Below are 20,050 nucleotides of genomic sequence, written 5' to 3' on the forward strand. Positions count from 1 at the left end.
AGAGAGAAAGCAGATAGAGGAGAGAGTGGAGAGAGAGAGAGGAGCTCGCTGGCCCCAGATACGCCGTCAAGTAGTCCTCGGCCCCGCTGTCCTGCTTCTGTCCGTGATGCCGGGTGACGGCACTGGACCCCTTAGCCGTTCCTTCTGGTTGCCGGTTGACACGGGGCTCCAGCGCCACCGGATCGAACACTCCCTTGGCGTCGCAACCCCCAGTCAGTGGCGAGGACTCCTTGGATGCCGCATCCTTCCACCAGTGTAACAGTTCGTGGAAAGGAGGATGCTGGGGCCGGCTTGATAAAACACGTAGACATTTATTGTTGCAATTTTCAGTCGCACACATTAAGGCCACTTTATAGCAGTGCACAAAAGGTTTGCTTTTCAGCTCAACACACTACACACAAATAGCTTCAAGCGTCTCTCTCTCTCCTGTCTGCCGCAATCTCTTCTCCTTAAGTACTCCCGCCACCCCTCGCTGACCGGTGTGGCATGCAGGTGAAAGTCTTTCGCCACTTATCTTCCCGGCCTCGCTCTGCCCAGACGCCGCTCGGCTCTGCCCTGCTCACCACAAGGACCCTTTTGCCTTCCTATTTCTAATTACATTTCTTGAGCCACTCTTTAATCTTATAATTCCGCACATATCATATTTGATACATGACATTCTAAAGCCTCTACATCATCATGATGTTTATGAGATGTGTACTGTCTCCTGGTGAAAGTTTCCATGCTCTTCCTGAAGTAGAAGACCTTGTAATATAATTTCAACAAAGTAAAATTAACAATAGCCTTTAAATTGTTACTAATATGTCAAAATTTGTATTTATTGAATTCAATTAACATGGGCTTAAAATTTCCTTATTTTAAAGAAAAATAGGTTTAAACAGGTTTAAAAATATACAATTTACAAGTATTATTTCATATGTTAGACTTTATGTTGTTAAGCTTTATTCTTTGTATAAAAGGGCTGTTGAACAAAAATGTTTATTATAAAAAAATTATTTTAACTATAACTGCATGTATGCCCTACATTACAAAACTTGGTTAGGAAAAAGAAGATATTGATATTTAATTTTGTGTGGGACAAAAGTACTGATTAAACTAGTTATGTAAAGTTTGCCGAGACAAACTACAATGTTGGTTTGACAAAACCTTGTTTGAAAGTCTAAAATAGTTTTAAATGCTTGAAGTTACAACATTTTTACAGGTTTGAAAGAAAGAAAGAAAAAGAAAGAAAGAAAAGAAAAAGAATGAAAGAAAGAAAAAGAATGAAAGAAAGAAAGAGAGCATCTTAAAGTGGGGGCTAAAAGAAAATTGGCCCTGGGGGCCTTGCTAGTCATAATCCGCCCCTGCCTACATGGACTACATAATTCATGAAGATTATAATGTTAATGGATAACAGAAGGGAACAGAAATACAGATGGAGTTAGCATGCCAGAAAAAGAGTCACAGCGACTGTTTATACAGCCTTCCTTTGTACTGTCATAACAGCAGGATTAAATGAACATGCTCCTCCCAAATGTTAAAATCTTCTTGACACTTGTTTTCTACTGAATAATTTATAAATTGGATACACTTCTTTAGGCTCATTTAACTGTCACAAAACACACACAGAGAGAGAGAGAGAGAAAGAGAGACTTATTTATGCATTTCAATTTCATAGCAAAATTCCATTAGAGTAATTTTTTATAAAATTAAATAAAACAACTTAAATATTTTACATTTTATTAATTTAATTTTGAAAAACATGACACAATTCACTTTGGGAGCCAGAAACGTAATAACCTGAGCCCTGAAGAGAGTGGTCAAAACTTTCGGAATGTAGCCTTCCCTGAGTTTAAGGACGGCTTTTGATAAGCCTGGTCCAAACTCTAAGCAGAAGTCGTTGACCGACAGCACTTGAAGGTCCCCGACATATTTTACCAAAACCAAAGTGAGAAGCAGCGCAGTCTTCAATGAGAGTAAACTCACTGTATCCAATGACTCTAACCACAGGCCCGTGAGTGCTTTTAACATAAGCGCCAAGTCGGGCCGCCTTGCACCACGTAAGAATTTCACAATCAAAGGATGTCTGCCTATTGATAGACCACAGAGTGTGGTATGTCCAGTTGCTATGGCAGCAACATACACTTTGAGCGTAGACGGGGTGAGACATGCATCGAAATGCTTTTGTAGAAAGTGAAGTACAGGCTGTTCAGTGCATTGTACAGGGTCCTCGTCTCGAGAGGAACACCAATCAGCGAACAATCACCATTTGAAGTTTCTAACGCTTCCTCAAATGCAGCTACCCTCCCCATTTCCACACACCACTCCGAAAAAGAGGGTGCTCCACTTGACTTCCAACCCCTTAAAATTACTAGCCTGCCGATCATGAGACTGGTCAGAACCCAATTTTTTATGTGATTATCCCCTAAATGCATGACCGCCCCATTACCCAAAATACAGAGTCTGGGACAAAGCAAAACCTGAATGTTCAAAACGTCACACAAATAACTCCGAACCCTCAACCAAAACTCCTGGATCTTAACACACCCCCAAAAGACATGGGTAGTGTCTCCAATTTCTGATTGGCATCACCAGCAAGTGGGTGTGTCTTTAAGACCAAGCCTATATAATCTAGAGGGGGTCCAATAAAATCTATGTAAAATCTTAAATTGCATAAGGCGAACCCTTGCATCTCTAGATACAGACTTGACATTTTTAAGAATTTTAGTCCACACTCCATCCTTCAATACCAAATTAAAATCTTTTTCCCATTCTCTTGAGAGAAGTCAAGGCTTCATCCCCCAGACTCTGAATTAGCAGGGAGTAATACACTGATGCTTCATGGCCTTTTCCAAAAACAGCAATCATCTCTCCCAAAGCACCTGCCGCTTTAGGGGGGTGTGTGCCACTCCCAAAAACAGTGCAGAGTAGGTGGCGAAGCTGTAAATACTTATAAAACTGATATCTGGGAATGCCAAAATGTTGAACCAAATTTTCAAAAGATCTCAATACTCCACTCTCATATAGGTCACCAAGTGTATTAACCCCCCTCACAATCCAATCTGACCAACAGAAAGGGGACTTATTAATACATAGTTTAGGGTTCAGCCATATGCTCGAGGCTGCGTTTAAATAAATATCCAAATTAAACACTCTGGACACTTTTGTCCATATCGAGTGCAAATGCAAAATAACGGGGTGCGACTTAACCTCTCCGGCTAGTTTGATCGAAAGGCTTTGCAGTGGCGAGATAGGGGCAAGAACTTCCTTTTCAATACAAAACCAGGGAGGGGCTCTCTCAGGTGGAAGCGACCAATGAGCCAAATGTCTAAGACCGAACGCATAATAATAAAACAAAATCTTGTGTAGGCCTAACCCACCATTGTCAATCGGCCTATGTAACTTATTGAAATTTAACCTGGGGCGCTTACCATTCCAAATAAAGGACTTCGCCATGCTATCAAATTGCTTGAAATAAGAGAAGGGGACATCTACAGGGAGAGACTGAAGCAAGTAGTTGAATTTTGGAATACAATTCATTTTAATAACATTAACCTTCCCAATCATCGATAAATGTAATGAAGCCCACCTGCCCACATCGCTCAAAAACCTTTTTATTAAAGGGTAAAAATTAACTCTAACTAAATCAGACAAATTTGCTGGGAATAAAATCCCCAAATACTTAATGCCCTGTTTGGGCCACTGGAAGGCGCCCGGCTGGAAAGCCGTTACTGGACAGTACGCTGTCAGAGCCAAAGCTTCGGATTTAGACCAATTGACTTTGTATCCTGAGAACTTGGAAAAGGAATTAATAATTCTGTGGAGGCAAGGCATAGATCTAGTGGGGTCGGAGACGAATAATAAAATATCATCTGCATAAAGCAGAAGCTTAGGCGCCACACCTCCCACCACCACCCCTGGAAAATCATCATCTTTTCTTATCGCGGCTGCTAATGGTTCCAGGGCAAGACAGAACAATAATGGGGAAAGAAGGCAGCCCTGCCGAGTGCCCCTATTCAAAGTAAAATAATCTGAAATTAATCCATTTGTTTGTACCGCTGCTACAGGGTGTCTATAAAGTAACTTAATCCAACCAATAAATGTACTCCCGAACCCATACATTTCCAAAATCTTAAAAAGATAATCCCATTCTACCATATCAAATGCCTTTTTGGCGTCAAGTGAGATGGCAGCGATCGGAGATTGATCATTCGCTACTGACCACATGATATTGATGAGACACCTGATGTTATCAGAAGAGTTACGGCCCCGAATAAACCTCACTTGATCTATATGTATAAGAGATGTCATAACCTTACTTAATCGGCTAGCCAAAAATTTTGACAATATTTTTACATCTAGTTGGATCAGGGAGATTGGATGGTAACTTTTACACTCACTTGGATCTTTGTCCTTTTTAAGAATCAGACTGATCCGGGCTTGTGTCATGGTTGGAGGAAGCTTTCCATTATTTAATGATTCAGTATAAACTTCTAACAAAAGTGGAGCCAGTTCTGTAGCAAAAGATCTAAAAAATTCTGCGGCAAAACCATCTGGCCCCAGAGCCTTGCCAGTAGGTAGGGACTTAATTACCTCGTCAAGCTCCTCCAAGGTTATCTCAGAATCAAGAGAGTTTTTTTGCTCAATCGTCAGTTTAGGAAGATCTAATGGTTCCACAAAGTTTCTAATATCTTCATTAGTAGACGAAGATGTGGAACTATAAAGATCAATATAGAATTCTTTAAAGGCATTATTAATATCAACGGCTGAGGTAAATATTTCACCACCAACAGATTTCACTGAGGGAATGGTAGAAAAAGACTCTCTCTGATTTATATGTCTAGCCAAAAGCTTCCCTGCTTTGTCACCCGACTCAAAGTATGACTGTCTTGCCCTGAATAACCAAACTCCACTTTCCGCGACAAAATAGTATTATATCTATATTTCAATCGGGTCAATTCTCTGAGGCCATCAGCTGACATACAGCACTTCAGCTCTGCCTCTGCACTTTTAATATTTCCTTCCAACTCCACGAGTTCTCGTGCTTTGGATTTTTTGATGAATGAGGCATATTGTATGATCCGACCCCTAAGAACCGCCTTAAGTGCCTCCCAAGCCATGCCCACAGAGGATACTGAGGACCAGTTGGTCTCCATATATTCACTGATTTCAGTCTTTAACATTTGTTGGAAATCAGGATTTTGCAGAAGGGATACATTAAGGCGCCAACTATATGATTTATTTTTCTCTATATGTGGCATCACCTCTAAACTCACCAGGGCGTGATCTGAGACTACAATGTTTCCAATTGAGCAATCCACAACAGATGAAATGAGGTATTTGGATATAAAAAAATCTATTCTAGAATAAATCTTATGGACTGATGAAAAAAATGTATAGTCCCTACCAGATGGGTTCAAAAGTCTCCAAATATCTGTAAGACCAAGATTTTTACACATCCTGTGATGCGTCAATGTTGCTCTAGGGGGTGTACACACTATTGCTTCACTGTGATCAAGGACTGAGTCCATCAAAAGATTAAAGTCTCCTCCCAATATTATATCATGAGGGGTGCCAGCGGTTTGCAACATCCCTTCAACATCTATAAAAAAGCCATGATCATCAGTGTTAGGTGCGTAAATATTAGCCAAAATCAACCTTTGCCCTTGAATTTCAGCTAAAACAATAATGGCTCTCCCTAATTTATCTTTAGTCTGTTTGAGACATTTGAATTGTAAATGTTTATTTACAAATATAATGACTCCCTTGCTCTTACTTGAGCCAGCACTAAAAAAAATATGTCCACCCCATATCTTCCCAAATTTTCAGCTTCCTGCGGGGAAAGATGTGTTTCTTAAAGAAACACTATATCATATTTCTTACGTTTAAGAAAAGTAATAACCTTCCTTCTTTTTATGGAATTTTGATATAATAGAAAAATTTTATTGTGTGTCAAAAACAAGATTATACAGACCACATTCCCCATTAGTGAAACAATCAACCCCCGAACTTCCCCCCGAACAAAACAAACAGAAAAAAGAAAAACGTGCGCATTAACCCTGCGCACGAAAGCGCCAACCGGCGACAATCCCTCTAAACTCAAAAGGTCCTTGAACACCCACGAGCCCCCACGACAACTTTGCCATTGGATTGCTCAATTTTGCCTCACAAATTTGTGAGGCAAAATTACATAACAGAAAATACTTTGTAAAATAAACCCAGTCAATAGGAAGAATGAACACAAAGAATGTGTAGATTCATTCACAGAACTGTCTCAAAGGTGTGATCTTCCACAAAACAAATTCCAGCTGATATAAAATGTTCAAATATGTTCAGTGAGCTGGCTGTTATGAGTTCAACGGATGACGTAATCATTCCAATGTCCCGGAAAAAAAACTCAAGACAAACTACAGCCAGCAGGAGGAATAAGCACGAAGAACAAACAGATTAATCCACATCTGTTCCAAAGGAATGTTATTCAATAGAACAAGCTCCAGCCACTAGGCGGAACCAACACAAAAAGAAACAAAACCGGCATCCCGGTTCCCCGGATGATCGAGTCAATTCATTCAGATGCCGCATAAAAGTATATACCATGACTTACACAATCCATTAACTTTATAAAAGACATCCTTTGTGTGAGCATGTAGATATTTTGCGGTCATCTGTAGTGTCCACTCTCAAACTGGCCGGAAACTTCAATGCAAAAGTAATCTTTCGTCAATGCAAAAGTTTCTTTAAGGTAACTGTTATTCACAAAACAAGCTCCAGCCGCACAGCGGAGCCAACACAAAAAACCCAAAATGTCGCCCAGCTTCCTCAACAGTAAGTACAGCGAGTTGACCCACTCACATGAGAAACATCCAATGGTTTACTCAGCCACTGATTCAATAAAAGACATTGCCTGATTGGGACATGTAAATACTTTGCGAACGACCTTTGTTTCTATTCTCAGTTTGGCTGGAAACATCAGAGCAAACGAGATCTTTTGCCGATGTAAGAGTTTCTTAGATTCCTTGAACCGATCGCGTTTCTCTCTTGTCAAGTTCACAAAGTCCGGGAACAAGAAAATATTATGGTTCTTCCAAGAAAGCTTCCCTTTGCTCCTCGTCTGGCGCAACACAAGATCTTTATCAGATGATCTCAGAAATCTGGCCAGAATCGGTCGGGGCCTATCTCCCTCAGCAAATCTGTGAGCTGGGACTCTGTGAGCTCGCTCGATTTCCAGCTTGTGGCCTGTTATGTTGAGCAGACTCGGGAAGAGCTTGTCTAGGAATTTCACCATATCTCTGCCCTCCTCATGCTCAGGAATTCCAACAATTCGAACATTATTCCTGCGGCTTCTATTCTCAAGATCTTCAAGCTTTTCAAGGAGATGTTCCAAATCAACTTTGGTCGCGGGTGGATTAGCGGTTAATTTCCTCTCCGAAGATTCCAGACAATCGATTCGTCTCTCAACATCAGTCACTCTTATAACTATCTCAGAGAATTTTATTTCCATCGCCGTAATCGATCGACATATTACAGCAAGATCCTCCAAGTCAGCAAGAACCTTTGTCAACATGACTGTCATGTTGGACAACTGACTCTGGATCTCCTCTCCCGCCGCGCCATCCAAATCGAGTCCCCGGTCTGTAGGCCTGTCGGGGCTTTCATCCTGAACACGTAAGTGTCTTTTAACGTCTCCAGAGCCCGAGGATTTTGACTTCTTTGCCATGTTTTGCATCAAAGAGCAATTGTGTAACTGGGTGTGTCAAATTCATCAGATTATAACATGAAAATAATTGAAAATTTAGCAAAGTGTGCAGAGCTCGTCGCTCACATGTCTGCTTCTTGCATGGCGTCACGCGACCCCCTCAATTTACAATCATATTTAATCAAACTACACAATGATAATTCTAAGACTTTATTATTTTGTAAGTGCATAGTGTATAATGTGTCGTTTGGGACACAGCTAGAGTGTGCCATTTCCTCTGTAATGCAGGATAGTTCGCCCTGTTTTTACTATGGTTGGCAACATGCCAGGAGAAGGCCTATGTTGCAACACAGAGCTTTTAGGCATCTCCACGTCACCTAATAGCTATCTTGCTTTCCCTGCCGCTGCGAGCCGGGAATGAGTTAGTGCTTTTTTACTGTTGTTGACACCATGCCTGAAGATGGCTGTGCCACAACGCAGAGCTTTTAGTTGCCTCAATATTGCCTAATAGCCCTTTCACTTTCCCTGCTGTCATGAGCTGGAAGTGAGGTTCTATGTGCTCGAGTGCAACTATGTGCTACGGCTCGCGAGGCTATCACCTCGTTTCAACAGTGTTCCTCCACTGTAATGGTGCAGGATGCACACGTTCCCCGTTCAGAGATATTAACTCTTGCAAAAGATGCAATAGAGATGGTATTGATGGACGATGCTTACAGTGGATTTTACAGCGCTACTTTCTAGTTGTAAAAAAGGAAGGGGATCACATCCCATTTTGAGTCTGAGATGCTTGAACCGAGCACTCATGAGGTTTCCATTCAAAATGATTACTCAGAAGCAAATTCTCATGTTCATCCTTTGGACTGGTTTGTGTCGATCGACCTTAAAGATGCTTACTTTCACATGAACATAGCCCCATATCAGGCCATTCTTGAGATTCGCTTTTGAGGGGACTGCTTACTAGTTCTAAGTCCTACTTTCAGCTTTTCCCTGGCTCCTTGCACATTCATGAAATGTGTCGATGCGGCACTCATTCCGCTGAGGCTGAGCGGCGTTCGCTTTTTTAATTACCTTGATGACTGGTTGCTCTTTGCACAGGCAGGGATAATGTTAGTGATATAGCACCCCTCTAACTATAAACTCTGCAGAATGTGACTGCATCATGCGCAGCGCTCGCAGATTATCACGGCCGTAGTGGGCAGGTGAAGCTGCTTTACATGCAGGAGAGAAATGCATGGCACGAGCTGGTGACAAAATATTCTCAACTTCTCCGTGCTCTACATCCCGTCCTCATGTGCCTCCCGAGTGCGGTCCCTCGGGAGCAGTAGAAAGAGTATGGTGGGAGGACAGGGGACTGACTTAGACTTTCAGAATGAAAGCAAGCTCAGATCAAAGCATTTTGACTTTTTATGTGCCCACCAAAAATGCAATCAAACTCAGCAAGCACTGTGTCTGCCCAGGCAATCACAGGCTTGTGCTTAACAGGCGAAGACTGATGTAGAGGAGAGGAGAAACGCAAGGCATGAGCCAGCACTAAATACTCCTCAAATCTCCATGCTCTAAGACCCGTCCTCAAGCGCCCCCCTCATGTGGTTCCTCGGAAGCCGCAGGAGTACAGTGGGAGGAGAAGGGGCGGCTTCAGCTTTTCAGAACGAAAAGAGAGCCGAGAGCAAGCGTCTAGAGATTCATGCATTTACAGTGAACACAGTCAGTCCCAACGAGTGTCGTTGTACTTAAAACAGCACTTGTGACTGCTTGTTTGTTTTTGTGTGCTTGTGGAAACATTAGCAAAACACCATTTTCTGTTCAGGCCCATAGTCCGCAGAATAATCCATTCACTGTGAAGCGGTGAAAACGGCGAAGATGTCTCATCTGCCCGCTGTCCCACAGGAGTAAAATTCCACACACTGCTGTTCTCCAACTGTGAAGGTAGTAATCCGTGATCGCCGGAGCACCACAGGGGGTAGAAGATAACTCTGATCCACCTGCTGTGAGAGGTGCAGACCTTGATAGCGATTGTAGTAGAGAGAAATTAAAGTTTTGTGCAGAGTACGAGAGAGAGATATCGCTATCCTGAGAAAGAAAATTCAGAAGAGATAGCACTGTGCACCGCCATTATATACGCCCACTGATGCAAAGAGGGAGGCGGAGCACAAAGCGCTATCTGCCAATTAACATTTTTGAGATTTTAAAGAGTTTCAGAGATTGGCTACACCTGCAGGGATAAACCCACAGTGTCAGCGACACAGCATTGACATGACCGACTTGAAAGTGAACGCATTATTCTCTCCGTTCTTGTCAGAGAACATTCTCTCTAGATCATCATTGATAAACATCAGTGAAGTCACTGTGCTGCCATTTTGTTATGCCCAAACATTCTAATGTGCTTACTGATTTAATAGAAATTATTCTTTTGTCAGTGAGCACACATTAGTCATTCAGTCAGTGATTTTATATGTGAAATCTGCCGGTACATCCTTACAACGCAAACGTCCCACATATGAAATTATTTATTTCTGTTTCTTGAAAGCCAGAGCGAGTTATGTGTATCTATACCAAACAGTATACCTCAAACTAACTTCAGTGGCGAACAGATCAGCTGAATGTAAACAAGTTCACTGAAACTGAGGTAAGAAGATACAAACAGACATATTTATTGCGAACATGCAAGTGTTAGTTCGGAGATATTTGATTTATTTTCTCATCAAAAAGTGCCTTTTTCTCGCGGTCAGTTCACTAATATCGGTGCGCACTTTCTCTCTCTTCCTCTACCACATACACGCACCGGGCGCGCAGAGAGTGACGGAGACAAGCCAGGTAAAGATAGGTCAAACTAGACTGATAGGCTAGGTTTAAATGGCAAACAGGCACGTAATGTATAACATGTATCCATGTATGACTACAGAGAGCGCTTCAATATGAAAACAGGCAAATCCTGGGCATTTTAGGTGATTTAAAAATCCCGGTTTGACTATTTTAAGGACCCCCCGGGGGAAGAACGTTTTGTCACCCCACAACAAGCAGATATTACAACGTTTTCTACTTACATTAAAACTTGAGGACAGTTTTGCTGCTTCCCTTGATAATCGTTGTGCTGCACTGATAAGCTGCACACCAGGAAGGTGGACGCCCTAGCATCACGATCCTCGTATATCTTCTCCCTCTTAACGAATATTAACCATAATGAGCAAATTAAACATAAAACACGATTGTCACTAGAGGGCGAAATGCGACTGTCCTATCCGGAGATCAGAGATGGTGAAACGGGGGCGTTTGCACCTGTCAGCATTGGCTGTGTCTCGTTTGGCTGCGCGCTAGATAGGACGTGTCCTTTGAAGGCTGCAGTATACTGAGTGTCCTCCTTTAAACAAGCCTCGTTTAAACGAGACGGCCTTCGTAGGACAAACGGAAACGGAACGTAACATGGTTGCTATGACAGCACGCCACTCTTTAACAAGCGCGGGCGCTTTGTGTGAGAAGGGAACAAAGTCCCTTTGGAAGGGAATGCATGAGGCACATTTTAGGAGAGTTATAATGATGTAAAGAGAAAAGAAAATAGATTTTACAGGTGTACTTTTAGTCTAATACTTTATTTTAATTATATATTAATATAATTATACATATTGTATACTCTGCACCCATCTACTGAGGTACTTCTACTTGTATCGAATAATTCTGAGATTTGTTGGTAATGATTCCCATAGTGATTGTTGGGGAGTCATACCTGCGTCTGACGTAATTATTCAGATCAAATGGGGTAAACAGTCCCGTGCTTTCGCGGCTACTAGCATTTTTTCTGCAGCCCTGAACTCTTTTTCTCACCGTGATAACCGTCATCTGTCCCTGCATTAATGTTATTAATACGTTAGAGTTGCTGTGTGCCAATGCAGATGCTATAGTGTGGAGCAGAGACAGCGAGGCAACATAGTGAAGCTATTTCAAGCTTTGGGCATCTTCTGCACAAAAGCTCAGCTGAATCAGGTAAACAATGTTTGTGGCCAGGTAAACATGTGATGCCCTGCCGTTTTGTTAGAAAAACCCAATGAAAGAAGATAAAAGTTTGATAAAGATAATATAAATATGTAAATTAAGCTCTAACTTAATTGGGACACTGGTTATGAGCCAGTTAATTTGGACATGTATAAAGTCAGCACACGTCACTCAGAAAGCGGTTTCTTTGATGTCATCGGCATATTAGGCCTATCTCACTCCATAATCGCTAGAATAACTACTCCACCACAACTGGGAAATACAGTTTAACATTAAGGCTTATCGCAGCACAGAGACACAACTGACTAATCACACATAAGCTTACCTGGTATGATAGCCTACTATTGGATACAGGCTGAGTGTCCCGCGTTGTAAAATGTACAAATTAAACATGGCGAAGGTATGCATCAGCTACAGTGAAATACTCAGGGGGGACCCACCGCTCCGACAGCGATATTTACACAGAGAAAATAGGATGCATTTGACTAAAATTCCATTATCTTCAGCAAGCTAACAATAAATGTGTGGAATAAAGTTAAACAGCTATCCACCTTTTTCCTGGGGGTCTTACTGGGAAAACGAATGTGGGTGGGACTTCCGCCGGAAGTTGTTCTACAGCATTCCCTAGCTCTGGCTGCAGTAATTTTAAAACCCTGTTTACAGCTAGTAATAAGACGCGTTTCAGATGGTCCGATCGTAAATGGTCAGACATCTGAAGCTGAACTAACAGAGATACTCTTGAAATGTTGCGTTTGTGCTTACATTAAATCATCTTGGTTACGTACGTAACCTCAGTTCCCTGAGACGAAGGGAACGAGACATTGCGTAGTAACGCATATGGGGAGTGCCTTCTTACACAACCTAGTTGAAACCTCTCTACAATAATGCCAATATTCTAACATTGGCTATGGTGTTTGAGCCCCGCCAGTTTTAGCGCGAAAAGAATAGAAACTTTGTGCTATAAAAACAGGTGCACAAACACCATTTCCTCAGAATTTCTGACTGAGAACAAGGAGCGCATCGCTCATGCCTCAAGAACTCTGAGTCTTGTAGTGTGGATAGCGTTCGCAGTGTCTCATTCCCTTCGTCTCAGGGAACCGAGGTTACGTACGTAACCGAGACGTTCCCTTACGACTCAGTACACCCAACATTGCATAGTAATGCATATGGGGAACAGAATCCCATCACGCCGCACTACACGACATAACTTCCCAGTGAGGAAATATGGCACCACAGTCTTTTGGGGGGACAACCGACTTGAGTATGCTGCAGTGAGTGATCCTCATTTTGTTCAGGAGGGGAGCAGTCATAACGAATATATGAACTATAGTCATATAGTATGAATTAACTCCTTGTGAACCCAGTCGGGAAGGGAGTTTATTTATAATGAAAATGCTTGTGACTTTATGGTAAATTATAATGGTCTGAATGCAGGTGGTTGTGTAAATAATGGGGAGCCGGTACTTAAAGGGAAGGGCATAAGTATGTATATATTTGGCCAATGAATAGCAAGTGCTCTAAACAGAGGGGACTTGTGAAGAAAGAGACGTTATGTCTAGGTTGTAAAACCTTGCGAATGTCTTTTGAGAGGACCATCCTGCTGCAAAACATATGTCTTGTAAGGACACACCATTCATCCATGCCCATGAGGAAGCCATGCCTCTAGTTGAGTGTGCTTTAACACCAATTGGGCAAGTCTTACCCTGCCAGGGCAATTACATTGACAATCCAGTAAGAGAGCCTTTGCTTGGAGATGGACATTCCTTTTGTGTGTCCTCCATAGCATATAAAGAGGTGATCAGACAGTCTGAACTGGCAAGTATTCTCAACGTATGCATGTTGTGCCCACACAGGGCATAACAAATACAATGATTGTTCCTCATCCAAATTAAATGGAGGGAACAAGGCCTGAAGTTGAACCACCTGCGCTTTGAAGGGCGTGGTTAGGATCTTGGGTACATAGCCTTTCCTGGGTTTGACAGTGGCTCTTGCAAGACCGGGGCCAAACTCCAGACATGAATTGTCGACTGATAGTGCATGCAGGTCACCTACCTGTTTTACTGATGTCAGAGCCAGCAGTAGTGCGGTCTTAACGGAGAGCATGCGCAAATCAACAGAGTCCAAAGGCTCGAAACGGGGCCCTGCGGGAGCCTTTAGGACTAAAGTTATGTAACAAGTCGGGACTGTAGCCGGCCAAGGTGGGTTTAATCCCCTTGCTCCCTTTAGGGACTTTATGATTAAATCATGCTTGCCTATAGAGGCGCTGGCTTCATGTGCGTTATACGCAGATATATTTGCCACATACACTTTGAGCGTTTACTGGGTCCTTACCATGGCAGAGACACCAATCAAATCAATCAAAAATCAAATCACTTTATTTTCACACAGCCATATACACAAGTGCAATGGTGTGTGAAATTCTTGGGTGCAGTTCCGATCAACATAGCAGTCGTGACATATACCAATTTACAATAACATCAAATTAACACAACGCAATTTAAACATCTGTTATACATAATTAAACTCAACTTAAAACATCAAATTAACACAAAACAATTTAAGCATCTGTTATACACATAATTACACTCAACTTAAAACATCAAATTAACACAACACAATTTAAACATCTGTTATACATAATTACACTCAACAATATACAAATAACATACACTGTACAGTATACAATATGCTGTTTTTTTTTTTTTTTACTATATAGATACACATTATTCAATAAAAATTAAAATATATATAAAAAAAGTATATATATATATATATATATATATATATATATATATATATATATATATATATATATATATATATATATAGAATGTACAGTATTGTACTGTATTGACATTCAGGCTGTCGGTTGATAGTCAGTTGTTAAGAGAGACATAATATAATAACAGTAATATAATTTATGACAGTCCGGTGTGAGATAAAAGAGTAATAAAGTGCAGGGCTGATGTATTTTGATCGTGGGAGATCAAGAGTTCAAAAGTCTGATTGCTTGGGGGAAGAAGCTATCATGGAGTTGGCTGCTGCGGGTCCTGATGCTGCGATACCGCCTACCTGATGGTAGCAGTGAGAACAGCCCATGGCTCGGGTGGCTGGAGTCTCTGATGATCCTCCGAGCTTTTTTCACACACCGCCTTGTATATATTTCCTGGAGGGAGGGAAGCTCACCTCCGATGATGTGTTTGGCAGTTCGCACCACCCTTTGCAGTGCTTTGCGGTTGTGGGCGGTGCTATTGCCGTACCAGGCGGAGATACAGCCAGTCAGGATGCTCTCCACAGTGCAGGTGTAGAACCGTGTGAGGATGTGGCGGTTCATTCCAAACTTCCTCAGCCGTCTCAGGAAGAAGAGGCGCTGATGAGCCTTCTTCACAACAACTTCAGTGTGGACGGACCATGTGAGTTCCTCAGTGATGTGGACACCCAGGAACTTGAAGCTGCTGACTCTCTCCACTGGTGCTCCATTGATGGTGATTGGACTGTGTTCTCTGTCTTTTCTTCTGAAGTCCACCACAAGCTCCTTTGTCTTACTGACGTTGAGGGAGAGGTTGTGCTCCTGACACCAGTGTGTCAGAGTGTGCACCTCCTCTCTGTAGGCTGTTTCATCATTGTCAGTGATCAGACCTACCACCGTCGTGTCATCAGCAAACTTAATGATGGCATTGGAGTTATGTGTTGCCACACAGTCATGTGTGTACAGGGAATACAGGAGTGGGCTGAGAACACAGCCCTGCGGGGCTCCAGTGTTGAGGGTCAGTGATGAGGAGATGTTGCTGCCTATTCTAACCACCTGGCGTCTGCTTGACAGGAAGTCCAGGATCCAGCTGCACAGCGAGCTGTTTAAGCCCAGAGCCCGGAGTTTCTTATCTAGCTTAGAGGGCACTATGGTGTTGAATGCTGAGCTGTAGTCTACAAACAACATTCTCACATAAGTGTTCTTTTTTTCCAGGCGGGAGAGAGCAGTGTGTATTGTAGATGCAATGGCATCATCAGTGGAGCGGTTGTTGCGGTATGCAAACTGCAGCGGGTCAAGATTGAGTGGTAATACAGAGCAGATGTAATCTCTGATTAGTCTCTCAAAACATTTGCTGATGATGGGGGTCAGAGCAACAGGACGCCAGTCATTTAAACAAGTTATTTTTGATTGTTTTGGAACAGGCACAATGGTGGATGTTTTAAAGCATGTGGGGACTACAGACAAAGAGAGGGAAAGGTTGAAAATGTCCGTAAAAACACCAGCCAGCTGGTTCGCGCACGCTCTGATGACGCGGCCCGGAATGCCGTCTGGAACCGCGGCTTTGCGGATATTCACCCGTCGGAAGGATCGGGTTACATCCGCTACAGAGACGGAGAGTGAACTAACCTCTGTAGCTTCGGCCGCGAGAGCTCTCTCCGCGAGGGCGGTGTTATTTCCCTCAAAACGAGCATAAAAAGTATTTAGCTCATCCGGTAGAGAGGCAGCGGTGTTCATGGCGGAGTTTTTATTCCCTTTAAAGTCCGTGATGATGTTAATTCCCTGCCACATGCTTCTAGAGTTGGTGGTGTTAAACTGTCCTTCAATCTTGCTCCTGTACTGGCGTTTTGCTGTTTTGATAGTTTTTCGGAGGGCATAACTGGCTTGTTTATGCTCCTCCGCGTTCCCGGAATTAAAAGCGGAGGTCCGCACATTAAGTGCCGCGCGAACATCGCTATTGATCCACGGCTTCTGATTCGGATAGATTCGCACAGTTCTGGTCGGAATCACTTCCTCTACGCACGTTCGACTTACGCTATCAGCGTAAAGCTCGATGTTGTCATCAGAGGCGGACCGGAACATCTCCCAGTCTGTGCGATCAAAACAGTCTATGTAGCATAGAGTCTGATTGGTCCGACCAGCACTGGATCGTTCTGAGGGTGGGTGCTTCCTGTTTCAATTTCTGCCTGTAAGCTGGCTGAAGCAGAATGGAAGAGTGGTCCGATTTGCCAAATGGTGGGCGGGGGAGGGATTTGTAGCCATCCCGGAAAGGAGAGTAGCAATGGTCCAAAACCCGGTCCCCTCGTGTGTTGAAACTAATGTGCTGGTGATATTTTGGTGCGACTGATTTTAAACTGGCTTTATTAAAGTCCCCGGTCACAATGAATGTGGCCTCAGGGTGCGTGGTTTCCTGCTCACTTATACTCCCATACAGTTCCTTGAGTGCCCGGTCTGTGTCGGCTTGTGGGGGAATGTACACAGCAGTGATAATGACCGCTGTGAATTCCCTCGGTAGCCAGAATGGTCGACACAGAAGCATAAGAAATTCCAGATCAGGAGAACAGAAAGACTTGATGGAATGTACGTTCCTCTGATCACACCAGGATTTGTTGATCATAAAACATACACCACCTCCTCTAGTTTTACCTGAGAGGTCTTTCGCTCTGTCCGCTCGGAGCATGGAGAACCCCGCGGGTTCAATGGCTGAGTCTGGAATCTCCGCAGACATCCAAGTTTCCGTAAGGCAGATAATGCAGCAGTCCCTCGTCTCTCGTTGGAAAGAGATCCGCGCTTTCAGCTCGCAGAGCTTGTTATCCAGAGACTGAACATTTGCCAGTAGAATAGTGGGTAGCGGGGGTCGATTTGCGCGGCGTCTTACTCTGCTGAGAACGCCGGCTCTGTTTCCCCTTTTCCTCCTGCGTTTCCGCGGCCGTGCTGCCCAGACAAAGGGCTCCACTTGCGTGTTTGTAAAGAGCGGGTCGGCATTGAGGAATGTGAAGTCCGGTTTTCGGTGTGAGATCGCTGAACCAATGTCCAAAAGTGTTTGTCTGTCGTAGACAATAAGGCAGACAACATCCAAGACAAAAAACATAAGAATTGTAAACAAAGCAAACAAACCATTGCTATGTTGTGTCGGAGCTCGCAACGCAGCAGCCATACTCGGCGCCATCTTGAGTCCGATCAGTGAACACCTTCCATTTTAGCGCGTATAGGCATCTCGTGGACAGTGCTCTGGCCTGTAAAATGGTATTCATGATTGAACACATCAGTTCTGGTGTACTGTACTGTACAGCATCTCCATTTCCGGAAACCATGGCTTGGGCCATTTCGGCGCAACTAATAGAACCATTTCCTTGTCCTCTCGAACTTTGCATATGACAGAGTGAATCAAGCATACTGGGGGAAATGCATATTTGCATTTCGCTGGCCATTTGCGTGCCATTGCATCCATTCTCAGTGGGGCTTGGGATTTCGAGTACCAGAGGGGACAGTCTGCTTTGCCGAATATTTCCCAAATCCTCAATACAGTTTGAGGTCTCCATTCGCCCTGCATCACCCCTTGGCATGACAGTAGGTCCATGCCGTAATTCAGGCAGCCTGGGACATATGTCGCTGTCAGGGAGAGGAGATGATGCTCACTCCATAGGAGGAGGTGACATGTCAGTCTTAACAGTGGCGGTGAATGAATTCTGCCTTGGTGGTTTATCTATGCCACAACTGTCATGTTGTCTGAGTGAACCAGGACATGACAGCTCGCTATTTCTGACTAAAAAGCTTTAAGGCTAGAAATACAGCTGATAGCTCTAGGTGGTTGATGTGCCACGCCTTCCTCGCACCTGTCCAGATGCCGAAAGTTAGGCGTCCATCGCACACCGCGCCCCCAACCTGTGTTGGTAGCATCCGTGGTCACCACTTTCTGCCTGACAACTTGGGACACTGAGGCAAATAGATCAATTTCTGCTTTGCCAAATATTTCCCAAATCCTCAATACAGTTTGAGGAAGTCGTCTCCTGAATTCCGCCTTGGTGGTTTATCTGAGTGAATCAGGACATGACAGTTTGCTATTTCTGACTGAAAAGCCTTTAAGGCTAGAAATAAGGTAGATAGGTCTAGGTGCCGCGTGACAACTTGCCCCAGCGTGACACCTCGCTGGTAAAATGCAGGAGCTGTCCATGGTGCTAAAGCAGCTATACGGCGGCGGGATATAGTGATGCGCATGCACCCTTGGCGCCAAGCACATCATGGCACACGACGCTTCAGCCAGCACTGAAGAGGTCTCATGTGTAAGAGACCTAATGGAATGATGGCGGATGCCACTGCCATAAATCCCAATGCTTTCTGAAACAGCTTCAGTGGAAGTGTTCTCCCCAGTTTGAACCGAGACAGACACTGTAAAATGGCTGAAGCAGTAAGTCTCTGTGCTGGCATAACGAAGTCTCTGATTGTGCCAGTAAGAGCCAATCGTCGAGGTAGTTCAATATGCGTGCACCGCACAGTCTCAGAGGGGCGAGAACTGCATCAATGCACTTTGTGAATGTGCGAGGAGCCAGAGACAGTCCGAAGGGCAGGACTTTGAATTGATACGCTGTTCCCTCGAACACGAATCTCAAAAACATCCTGCGATGTCGTACAATTTGGATATGAAAGGACGCATCCTTTAGATCTATCGACGCAAACCAATCATGTGGGCGTACATGCAATAAGATCCGTTTCTGTGTAATCATTTTGAATGGGCGCTTTATGAGTGTGCGATTTAAATGTCTCAGATCCAGGATTGGCCGAAGTCCTCCGTCTTTATTTGGAAGAAAATAACAGCTGTAAAACCCTTTTTGTGCTTGACAATTTGGCACAATCTCTATTGCATTTTTCATGATGAGATTGTGTATTTCGGCTCGTAACACTGGCGCGTCTTCAGGTGAAACTGTGGAAGACAGAGCGCCATTGAAACGGGGTGGCCGGCATGCAAATTGGATCGTATAACCATGTTCGATCTTTTTTTGCACCCATTCTGAATTACCCGTTAAGGCTCGCCACGCATCAGCGTAATGGGACAGAGGGCAATTTGGTTTGCTCATTGTATGATATGACGCAACACTCACTATAGGGAAGCGGTTGTGCATAATGTGTGTGCTTTGAAGAGGAAAGGGCTCTTTTTTGAGAATGTGTGAGCATCTCGTGCATTTGCAACGAATGCTGTATTCTTTTTTGCACTTATTGCATTTTTCATTGAATTTATTATTTATTTGAGTGCAAGACACAGAAACAACATTTTGAACAATATTGTGAACAACAATATTCCTTTCCTGCCAAACAGTAGTGGGGAGATGGGGAAGCGTTTTGTGTCACAGGTAATCGCACATGCTCAATAGTCTCTCAAATACACATCCTTGTTTCTCCAAAGACTTTGAAACAGCCCAAGGTGTCATTTCTAGTCCTAAAGTGGCGTATTCGATTTAGTAACAGAGGCTTGCGCACATCTTTTGAACTATCAACGGCAGATCCTGATCTGTGGTGTAAGAAAGTGTGTTTTTTGTGACAGTCCTTAGATTTTCCTCATTTTTTTTTTTTATTTACTTGTTTGTTGAGCTGTTGTATAAAAGCAATATCACATTCACAATCGTGCTGTATGGCCCTGGCTG

Source organism: Myxocyprinus asiaticus, chromosome 4, assembly GCF_019703515.2.
Source record: "Myxocyprinus asiaticus isolate MX2 ecotype Aquarium Trade chromosome 4, UBuf_Myxa_2, whole genome shotgun sequence".
In the NCBI taxonomy this organism is placed as follows: Eukaryota; Metazoa; Chordata; class Actinopteri; order Cypriniformes; family Catostomidae; genus Myxocyprinus; species Myxocyprinus asiaticus.